The 12,298-nt window shown below is 41.1% G+C and overlaps 1 long non-coding RNA gene across 2 annotated transcripts in view; it reads left to right on the forward strand.

The window, feature by feature from the left end:
* Nucleotides 1-2,542, forward strand: part of LOC140089861 (uncharacterized) — a 75,589-nt gene extending 73,047 nt beyond the window's left edge. For both annotated transcript variants that reach the window (XR_011850063.1, XR_011850064.1), the window contains exon 4: nt 2,447-2,542. This is a non-coding gene — a long non-coding RNA (uncharacterized lncRNA). The remainder of the gene's footprint in view (nt 1-2,446) is intronic.
* Nucleotides 2,543-12,298: the final 9,756 nt, after the last annotated feature.

Here is a 12,298-nt window from a genome sequence, read left to right on the forward strand (position 1 = left end):
ACAGCCCCCAGTAGTATACAGCTTGTCCCCAGTAGTATACAGCCTGCCCCCATCAGTATACAGTCTGCCCTCAGTAGTATACAGCAGCCCCTATTAGTATACAGATAAAGAAATAAACTTAATTAACTGTTCGTCGCGGCTCCCGGCGGCTTCCGATCCCCATCGCGGTTCCCGGCGGCTTCTTCACTCTTCACTGGCCGGGAGATCGCGCTGGCCATCGCACACTGTGATGCCGCGCTGTCGCCGCTGATGACGTCATCCGCGGCGACAGCGTCGCATCACAGTGTGCGGCGGCCAGCGCGATCTCCCGGCCAGTGAAGAGTGAAGAAGCCGCCGGGAGCCGCGACAGGGATTGGGAGCCGCCGGGAGCCACGAGGAACATCGGGGACACCGGAGGGTGAGTATTAATTTATTTATTTTTATCATTGACTCGTGTATAAGCCGAGGTGAGGCACAAAAAATGTGCTGAAAAACTCGGCTTATACATGAGTAAATACGGTATTTAGGTGGTAAATCTATCTGCCTGAAAGCGGAATGATTTCAAATAAAAAAATGGCAAATTTTTCAAAGAATTCATCATTTTTTTTGTAAATAAACGCAAAACTTATCAGCCAACTTTTACCGCTAAAAACATGTGAGGAAAAAAGCAATCTCATAATTGCTTTGATAAGTAACAGTATTCAAAAGTTCTAACCATAAAAAGCAACGGAAGTCAGAATACAAAAAAATGGGGCTGAGCCTTTATCTACAAAATGGCTGCACCCTTAAGGGGTTAATGTAGCTCTTCCAGTTTATCTGTTTTTTTTTTTCTGTGACTCTCTGAGGCCACTTCTGTCTGATAACACACTGCTATTGATCAATTGTTAGGTGTCATCTTGGGATCATGATGTCAACATGTGAACAGCATGATGAGGAGGACTTTTTAAATATCAATTCTAATTGATCCGCGAATCACCAACGAAATTCGATTTAATTTGAATTTTGCCATTCAGCTCCTTGGTAGGCTGTTCAAATGTTCCGGTTTTCAGATGCAGTTTTTGAAGCCAAAAGCAGGTGGATCACAATGGGTCAGAACATAGAATTGAGAGAAGCTGCACCTACTGTTTTTTCCCTCTACTCCTGGTTTGGAGATCACAAACGGCATCTGAAAACCTGAACGTTTGAACGTACCCTTAGAGGACAGTATGAATGGAAGGCATGGGAGTGTCAGAGAGTCACCCATACGCCGCCATGGTCTAAATGGACTACAGCGCCTAAAATAATAATTGCCGTGATTAGTGTCCAGCATGGAGGGGGCTGGGAGCTCATCACCTAGGTCCTCTTGATACAGCCTTCAAGCCATACTGACGTATATATTTGTCAGTTACTGAAAGAAAAAAAAATATAATATTGGAGAGGGGAATTTCTGAACACAAATGTGAATTTTTTGTCAAGGATGCTTGAAGGTTTGAAAATCTAGCAGCAAATTTCAGAATTTTCAAGAAAATTTACTAAACTATTTTTTTTTTTTTTGAGGGACCAATGTAGTTTTGAGGGGTATTTCAATTCACTCCAGTTTCAAAAACAACCTCCTTTAACGGTTTAATGTTTGAAGCAGCTTTTATACTGGGATTGAGAGTTGGGTACATAGAATAGGTAATAGAAAATAAACACTTACTGCAGAATTCACTCAGTATGGCTCAAAGATCTACAACAAAATCTGCATAAAAAAAGAAACAAACCTAAAAAACTCTAGCCCTAAACTAGTGATACCTTGGCCCACATTCACTAAAAACAGCGCAAACTGCACTATGATACTATGATTGGCTGCAGGCTGCTGCAGTGTTCGACCTGAAACAAAAAATAGCTGAAAAAATATATGGTTTCTATCATGGCCTTTAGCTGTAATTTACCTGCAGTAAAGGACATTATGGAAACTTTGCAAAGTGATTTCTTGTTGCTTGTGGAAGGCAGGGGACATCACAAGTCAGGGCAAGATTGCTTGTTTTGACTCAAGTATATAGCCAGCCAATCCCCCAGTATATAGCCAGCCAGCCCCTCATCGGATTCACGTCAGACCCTTACATCATAGCGAGTAATGGGTTAACACCTGGGATTGTAGGAATCTCCGATTGATCGTGTTTAAAGGCGGGTGTCAGGTGTAATATACAGCTGACACCTGCGTCTTCTGGCACTGGCTCCCTTCAGCAGCTAGTTCCAGAAGCAGGGCGTAGTAGTATGTCACTTTCCAGGAAGACCCTGCCGCCTGTGATGTACTACTACATCCAGAATTTAGACATCATGAAGTCTAAATGTATACATTTACATTTCTTGTTTTTGGAGAAATTTATATCAGGGCTGATAAAAAAAAAAACTACTTGTCATCTCTGAATAGCATTGAATTCCTGTTTTTCAAATGTAATTTTGTATAGTTTGGAGAATAATTGTTCATTGCTATGAATTACAGGAAACAAAGACATCATTCAACAGCAAGGAGAGATCCTGACAGCTCTGCCAGGAACACAGCCTACAGATTGGCCATACTATATGGCAGAGGATTACAAGCTGTGTTCTGTCAAACCTTTTGTTAGATTGGTTTTGATTCAATTACCATTTCCATTTCGATTATTTCTGCATATTATCAGCCTTATTTTTAAAGAAACATTCCTCAATATTCAACAGAAGAATACTTTAAAACTGGGAATAATCAAATCTTAGAAATATGTCACTTCTAATTCACAAAGCGATCCAACATAGCGATCACAAATTCCGGTACATTGTATTGTAAGCGATCGACGCATTTCAGCATATAGCCTTAGTCATAATCTAAAATTGTATGAACAAACCCGGTTTAAAAAGGCCTCTTCATAGATCTCATGTCCAGTGGCAGGGGAAAAGGTGCCAAACCAACATTAACCCTTGAATTGCTGGCATATCGTATTTTAAAGAGATCACTAATAGAGATGAGCGAGTATACTCGTCCAAGTATACTGCTCGGTCGAGTATTAGCATACTCGGACCGGCTCGTTACTCAGACGAGTATCTTGCCGGCTCGAGATCGAGCAGTAAATTAATAAAATGAATTGAATAAAAGTATTTTTATTGTAAAAAAAAAATATTACACATGTTTTCAGATGTTTTACTTGTAAGAACACATTGAAATAACACTATTCTTCACTTTCCAGGTGTTCGCGCGTGTCTCCCGCTAGGTTCGGAGATGTTCGGAACATCTGGAATGTGAATAATGGTGTTCTTTCAATGTGTTCTGCACTTAAATGTTCGTGTTTTCACTGTTTTTAATGTTTTAATACTATTCTTCACTTTGCAGCTGTGCGCGCATATCTCCGAACCTATCGGGAGACACGCGCGCACCTGCAATGTGAAGAATAGAATTAAAACATTAAAAACAGTGAACACAGGAGCATTTAAGTGCAGAACACATTGAAATAACACTATTCTTCACATTCCAGATGTTCGTGCACATCTTCTAACTTAGCGGGAGACACATCTGCAAACATCTGGATTTTTTTTTTTTTGCACTGTTCTTTTACTGTTCAGTTTTATCAAAAAAATGCTCGGGTCTCCCATTGACTTCAATGGGGCTCGTTATTCGAGACGAGCACTCGAGCATCTGGAAAAGTTCGTCTCGAATAACGAGCACCCGAGCATTTTAGTGCTCGCTCATCTCTAATCACTAATCATAGAAATGGGAACATGAGCTTATGGAGAGCTTACCCTAAGACATTAGACATATGCACACAATGATAATCTTTTTTCAACTTTCCTGGGGACACTAATACAATTAAAAGCCCTGACAAAACAAATAGCAACAAGTTATTGCTTACATTGCCATATTGGCACTTTGCACTTAAATAAGTGGGTTTGGTTGTAGTTTGGGCACTCAGTCTCTAAAAGGCTCGTTATCACTGGTCCAGATCTATTTTTTGGCCACTGTGGGGATATGCTTGGAGGGGCTCTGTCACTTTTTCAATATCTACCATGTGGTTACCATTTTTGTAACATGTATAGATGTCTCTATTAGATATGTAGACAAATCACTAACAATAATTATGAGATAGCTACTTTGTAATAATGACTAGCTTGTTTACAAAACTTGTGTAATATTCACTGTATCTTTGCAAAGAAGCACACTGTGTGAAGATAACACAGATAATGTTTATAATATGTTTTCGAACATTAGTGAATTGTGTGCATATGTCTGTCTTAGGACATGCTCTCCATAGCCTTATGTTCACATTTGTATAATCAGTGATCTCTCTTTAACATATGATATGCCAGCAATCCAAGGGTTAATGTTGGTTTGCACCTTTTCCCCTCCCATGGGACATGAGGTCTATGTGAGGAGGCCTTTTTAAAACTGGGTTTGTTCGCACAATTTTAGATCATGACTAAGGCTATAAGCCGAAACGCGTCGATCGCTAACATTACGATGTACCTGAATTTGTGATTGCTATTTCGGATTTTAACCAATAAAGAAAAGGATTTCTTCACCTAAATGGGAAGTACCGGATCCTTTTTCCATTTGAAGGTGCTGTAGCAGCCTGTAGTAGCTTTGGGCTGTGCACCAGGTGAGGATAATCATCACCCTGTTTGAGCTGGATCAACCACGAATGTTAAAATAACTTCTCTTATCTATAACAAAATACTATGTGTTAACAAAAATATTTATTCGTCTCTATCTCTCACTTTGAGTGTCTCTGTATCTGTGTCTGTCTCTGACTGTCTCTATTTGGCTGTTTCTGTCTATCTCTCACTATCTCTGTATGTCTCTGAATATAGTTTTCTCTGACTGTCTTTGGGGGACATGTATCATAGTTTTGTCTCTCTGTGGTGAATTTTTGAGACATTTGGCAGCTCTTTTTTGCACCTTATGTATGATCCTGTCTTTTTACCTGTGATACATGTTCAGTTTTTCCTATCCTTGCAGGCGGAAAATTTTGGCTTCTTTTTTTGCAAATGTCTCAAATCCACATGGGCACAAGTCATGTGAGCGGTTATATGCAGGAGAGGACACAAGCCATGTGAGCGGGGGTTATATACAGGAGAGGACAAAAGCCACGTCAGGGGTAAAATACAGGAGAGGATACAAGCCATGTGAGGGGTTATATACAGGAGAGGACACAAGCACTTTTAGGCACTCTAGTCACACCCCAGGGAGATGATAACATATGAGGCTGCGGTCACACGTGGTGTTAAGGGTGCTTTCACACGTTGCGTGTTGCTTGCGTTTTGAAACTTATTACAACAGCTGAGGAGAGGGGATTTGCCTAATTACATTACTGTTAACATTTGCATTTACAAAATGCATAGTAAACGCGATGTTAACAGTAATGTAATTAGGCAAATCACCTCTCCTCAGCTGTTGTAATAGGTTTCAAAAAGCAATCAAAATGCAACGTGTGACTGCACCCTTAGAAGTAACCAATAAATTAAAAAAAAAATGTAAATGCAAAAATGTCAGTATTTTCATAAAACAGATTACTGTGCAAAATTTTAAACATTTAAAGCATGTGGAATAATTCCAATTTACATGTTAAAATAGGGTCCATGAAAAAAATCTTTCCTTTGCACCTGCCCTGGACCAGGTTCAGATTTGTGCCTAAAAAGATGCAAAAATAAGCAAAAAAGTGATATACAGGTGAAAAGTCGCATGGAACATCTGGGAAAGTAAGATACATAAGGCACACTGCACAAGGTGCAGACCAAGGCGTACTTGAAAAACGCAAGTGAAAAGTCGCAAAAAAGTCACAAATACGTCAAAAGTCACAAAAATGAGACAAATTGACTAGCAGAAATAATGATACATGTCCCCCTTTGTCTCTGACTGACTTTTTTTCTGATCCTCTCTGTCAATGACTATCTTTGGAAGAACTGTTGTAGTTTCCCATGGCAACCAGTCAGAGCTCAAGTTTTATTTTTCCCACAGCTGTTTATAAAATTACAACTGCTCTCTGATTGGTTTCCATGGGTAACTGGAACAGTTTCACATTTTTGATAAATTTCTCCCTATCTCTGTATCCCTATGTATATTATCTAAGACATAATCTGTCTTAAACTTATTGTCTATGCTTAGTAACCAATCACAGCTCATATTAATGACCTGTGTCAAATAGCAACCAATCACGGCTCAGCTTCTAACTGCCACAGCAACAGCAGACAATGGGGCAAATTTACTACCCAGTCCTGTCGCAATCCCCGAGGTGCATTGTCCGACGAGGATGAAGTCCGGCACGATTCACTAAGATTGTGCGCCGAGTTCCTGCATGTATCTCTTCCCCACTGAGGTCCGCTGGAGTTCACCTTCTTATTCCTAGTGTATGTAAGTGCATGTCTTGCAACACAATTTGAATTTTAAATCCTGCGCTTAGTCCGAATCCGACGGCCACATGAAAGTCAGCACCAAAATTTGATTGTGTGTGCCAAAAACCGCTGTTAAATGCAGCACAGATCGGAAATAGTCGGGAAATGTGATGGTGCAGATTCCTTTAGTGGACATACATACCCTCAACTTTTATATATTAGGTATGTGTGTGTGTAATATATATATATATATATAAATACCCTCATCAAATATAATAAAAGCGGACAAAGCACAGGCATGAAGATTAAAATCCATCCAGCAACCCTGTATCTGTCAAAACTGAAATGTTGTCCTCCGCACAAGCTGTGAGCATGTTATATAGCCAGCTGGCCTAAATTGAAGTTTTCTAACTGCTTTACTATGCAAAAGCCAAATGAAGACAATAGAATTTCTTTATCCCACAGACACATAGACCAAACATCTACTTAGGTAATTCCTAGTATACGCAGGTTTAATTATAAAACTGATGAGTTTAAAACTGCTGTGACCCTTGGAAGGAGCAAAAAATAAATCTTGAAATAATTCAGCTTCAAAACACCGAAAAACATAAAATAGAACTTCGATTGGGGCCCTCATTTCTATTGTTTCATATGACTTACTTACTCTGTAATGTCTCATTTCATTTGTATATGTTCCCTGAATCTTTAAAGCACTATGTAATTTTAGGGCACTTTATAAAGATTATTATTAATTTATTTTTTATTTTTATGTATTTTATTAAAATTTGTAATAAACATACAGGAAACATATCATAAACAGGGAAGACAATGGGGCACATTTACTTACCCGCTGGGTCGTTCCACAGGTGCGAATAGCCCGCGGTGGCTGCCAAGGTAGTAATGAAGGAGACAGACTGTATCACGGGGAGATAGCAGGAGAACAGCACAAGAAGGCACACTAGGACTCACGTCAGGAATCGCAGGAGCTGGCACACATATCAGGGACAGAGCAACGGACTGGCACACGGAACGCAGGATTCAAAGGAATGCAGCATACGCAGGAATGCAGGATACACATGAACGCAGGATACACAGGGGAGCTTTCTCTTCAGGGGATGGCTTGAAGATCCGGAAAGGGTCACAGGAAGGGGCAGAAACTTATAGAAGGCCAGTGGCAATTATCGACCACGGGAGTCAGAGAGACCACCGCTGGAGCGAGGGGAGGGAAGTTCTGCCGTGGTCCGGGTGCACACGCAGGTACACGGGTGCGCCTGCCATCCGAGACGGGGATCACGGGAGCACCCGTGACAGCTATCTTCTTCTCGGTGCATGTAAGTGCTTGGCATGCAATTTCAAAGTTAAATCCCGCACTTAGGCCCCTTCCACACTTGCGTTGAAGATCACGTCAGAGTCTGATCAGGGTGCGATCAGGGGTTGGTCAGTGAAAAACGCACATTTTCATCAGAGTGCAATCAGTTTTCAGTCAGAGTTTGTTCAGTGTCTCAGTTTTTCATGCATGTTTTCAATGCAATTTCAATGCAATTTCAGGGCTGAGCTGTATCTTTTCTATGGCAATTGATGCGTGAAAAACGCATTGCACTTGCATTGCACTTGCAAGTGTCTCAGAGTGCAATGCGTTTTTGATGCGTCTCGATAGACTTGTATGGTGCGTTTTTCATGCTCGTGACTTGCAAAAGTAGAGCATGTCGAGATTTAAACGCGCGTTAAAAAAAACGTGCGTGAAAAAAAAAGCAAGTCTGAAAAGACCCATTGCTTACAATGGGTCAGAGTGCAATGCAAGTTCTGCGCGTCAAAAGCACGCGCAGAAAACGTGCATGAAAAATGCAAGTGTGAAAGGGGCCTGAGTCCAAATCAGTCGGGTCGCCCGACGGTCACCCCCCCCCCCCCCGATTTGTGTTGCATGAAAGCCGGCGCCGATGCGCCAAAATCCCAAATCATCGGACTATCTGCAGGACCCTTAGGAAATGAGCCCCAATAAGTTTATCAATGTAGGAATATTTGTCAGCCAGGGGCGTTGCTAGGGTCACAAAAGATCTGGGGCACGGGCCCCAATGCATATAGTCTCACTTTATTGTCTCCCCTCACACAGCATTATACTCTAGATCAGTGGTGGCGAACCTATGGCACGGGTGCCACAGGTGGCACTCAGAGCCATTTCTGTGGGCACTCAGGTTGTCACCCCAGGACAGAGTTCACCAAACAGGAACAAATCCACCAAATCTTTCTGTTGGAGGTCATCCTGCTGGACCCTTCATTCTTCCTCTGGAGAGAAGCTACAATGATAGTCTGAATTTTCCCTCCTTCTTTCAACTGTATTGGTGGCCTTAGGGGCTGATACAATTGAAATATGTGGAAGAACAGGCTGCAATAAGTTACTGCTTAAAATTCCATGTTGGCACTTCACTGTAAACAAGTGGATTTTAGTTGTAGCTTGGGCACTCGGTCTCTAAAAGGTTCGCCATCACTGCTCTAGATTCTGGTTTACTATGTCCCAATTATGGTCCTCACACTTAGGGCTGTTTTACATTACTCTGTGATCATGGCCATGATGGGTGTCCTGGGGTGTCCTGTGCCACGGACTGATCACTATGTTGGGGGTTGAACTCTCTGGATAATATTGATCTTGTTTCCCCGATATGTAGCAGAGTCATCAGTCCTTGTCATGGCACTTGTCACGGCCGTGACCACAGACTTATAATAGAATAGTGTGAAACAGTCCTTTGTAATATATCCCTTTTTACTCATTTTACAATTAAGCCCCAACTATGGCCCCACACAGTGTAGTGAGAGATACTTTACATCACACTCCTATCTTGTGACCCTCACACTTAGTAATGTGGCCTAGCATGTAATAATGCCCTTAGAAATAGACCCCCCCCCTACACACCCAGTAAGCACCTCACCACACATTAATGTCCCAATGCACTCAGTTATAGCCCCCCCACACTCACTTTCACTAATATCTGCCTTACATTCAATAATAGCCACATTTTGTAATTAGCCCCCACACTCCGTAACAGCCATCCACACTAACTATTAGCCTTTCATTCATTCAGCAATAGCCCCATCACTAATAGCCACCACATTTTATAATAGCCCCCCACACTCATTATTAGCCCCACACACTCGCTATTAGGCCCAAGCACTCGCTAATAGCCCCTCACTATTAGCCCCAAATGTATTTAGTACAAGCCCTGACATTCACTGATAGCCCCCATCTTGAGGAATTGCCCCCTCATGCTGAGTAATAGAACTTCATTTACAGCCTTCACCTAACTCATGGATAGCTCCCACCCCACAGTAATGCCCCCAAATCCTCATTCATACACGGTATAACAAAAAAAATAACACTAATGCTCACCTCTCTTCACTTGTGAATGTCCTCTTCTTCTCTATGTGTGAAGAAAGAGGCGCGCTACATTACTACATCGTGTCTCCGGCTACAAGTTGCTGTAGGAAGCTACTTAAAGCAGGAGACGCAATACCATCGCCACCTGCAGATCTAACTAATCCATGGTACTGGATGCTCTGCAGTGGAGCTCTATGTGCTCTGCAGTGGAGCTGGATGCTACTGGCATCCTTCGCCACTACAGTTATAATCTCTATATGCATCCAGGGGATGCATATAGAGATGATAGTGGAGAGAGCTGACGGACAGGAGACAGGGACATTCGGGGCTCTGGCCAAATGATGTGGCCCAGATCTTTTTTCCTAGCTACGCCCCTGATGTCAGCCAATTTATTACCTTAATCCTTGGGAGGCATCACCCTTGTGACCCATCTGTGTGTCACACAGTTAGTGTCGGACTGGAGTTCCTTAGGCCTGTCAGAGAAAATTGATCTGTGGGCCCACCCTTCATCGTCTCCCAGGAAATAGAATTTAGCAGCCTCCAAATTGGGATGTTTTCTCCTGGACCTTTGAATTAGGGACTACCGATTGATCCTCTGGTACTCTGGTGGGCCAGTCCGACACTGCATACGTTATCCTCAGATAACTTCAATGATCACCTTTAATGGGTAACTACAGATCATGGCCAACAAACCAATAAGGCTATAATTGTACATATTCAATTAACTATTCCCAATGTGTACACACGTGTGACTGGTGATCAATCCACTTCTGTGGGACTGCATGAGAATATTCCCTGTAATATTTCATTTACAGGAAAGAATAGGGGAACTGTCTCCTGATTGCTTGGGATCCTACTGGTTGTTAATCTTTGCAATGTAGTCTGTATCTTGAAAACTTCACTGATGAAATATTTTACATGGCTCTGGGAAACAGGTATGAAAAGATGAAGACCCAAATTAAAACATCTTCTAGGTTGTCTGATTGGAAGGAGCAACAAATATGTGTGAATGGACACAACAACAAAGCAGATCAACACTATTAGAGAAATGATAAAACCATTATTGAGAAACCCTCATAGAAGGGAGACACAGAAGTCAAAACCAACTTGACAATAACAGCAATAAAAGAAGATATAAAATTGAAGACTTGACTCCCTGCCATGTTATGCTGTAATAGACAGAAACAGGAGGGGAATGGAACACGCTGACAATTTTTCTGCTCATACTGAATTGACACATGTCAGCTAAATATTCTAGGCAACAAGCAGACTGTTTACAAAGACCAAATAACATTCTTATTTTTCTACCAGATGTCACCAGAAAATTAATTAGGTTAACTTGCAAATGTTGCTTATATGAACCACACAGTGTATGAAATACAAAGAATGTTTATTTTCAGTATATTTAAATTCTACTATATAATATTTTTCTAGCTTATTCCAAAGACCGAGACATCTCCAGCTCAACAAGTCTGTCCCCTGTCAGAACACATGGCAATTCTATCTTTATATTTAATATTTGATTCCCTCACTGCAATGTCTCTGGACACTGTCCTGAAAAGCCTTGTGTTTTATATTCTCCCATAAGTCCATACTGTTTATGGACAAGACAAAACAGTACAACAAACTGCATACAAACTCGTTGTCCTACAGGGAAAGGATGTAAGCAAAGATGAAACACTTTTCCAGAATTCTTATTTATATTTCAGAATCCATAAAACACTATTCCATTAACTATTCACTAGTACATTACTGCTTGGACTCTTGTTTTAAATAGACAACATAAAAAATTTAACACCACAACCAAGAACAAAGCTAGTGTATGCTGGATTCACAAATAGGAAAATGATCTTTAAAAGTGCAGTAAGCATAAATTACTACACTGGAAAAAAGTCCCAGTTTTTCTTGATTATTTAATTGTTATTCACTGTTTCCCTCTATTGTTTAATTGTTATTTCAGTAATTGTTCAATATTACGTTGGGGCAAGTCTTCTGCTTACTGGCTGTAAAGTCTGTAACATCCATATGCTATTGAACATTCTTTAGTGATTCAAACCACCTTAAAGGGGTATTCCCATCTAGACATTCACATTTAATTTATCTTCCATATACATCTATTTCTTCATTTGGATGTCACTAAAAAAAATTACTAGTGTTAAGATAATTCCCCAGAAATGTAGCCATGTTGTCACTTAGAAATAAGATAGTTTTCTTGGATACGACCACCCCCGCACCCTGGTTAAGTTGCCCACCACATGCATCATTGTGGACCCCTAATTCAGAGATTCATTCTGGAGGATGGCTGTAGGACATACTGTAACTACCCAACATTTCAAATGCAAAAACTGTTTATTTCTTTGTGCAATCCCTACTGGAGAGGTAGTCATATCCAATGACAGCAATCTTGTTTCTAAGGGACAGCATGATTACAGGCAGTCCCCTACTTAAGTACACCAGACTTACAGATTACTCTAGTTAAAGACGGACCCCTCTGCCCACTGTGACCTCTGGTGAAGCTCTCTGGATGCTTTACTATAGTCCCAGACTGCAATGATCAGCTGTAAAGTGTCTGTAATGAAGCTTTATTGATCATCCTTGGTCCCATTAACGCAAAAAAATGTGAAACTC

Source organism: Engystomops pustulosus, chromosome 1 (genome assembly GCF_040894005.1).
Source record: "Engystomops pustulosus chromosome 1, aEngPut4.maternal, whole genome shotgun sequence".
In the NCBI taxonomy this organism is placed as follows: Eukaryota; Metazoa; Chordata; class Amphibia; order Anura; family Leptodactylidae; genus Engystomops; species Engystomops pustulosus.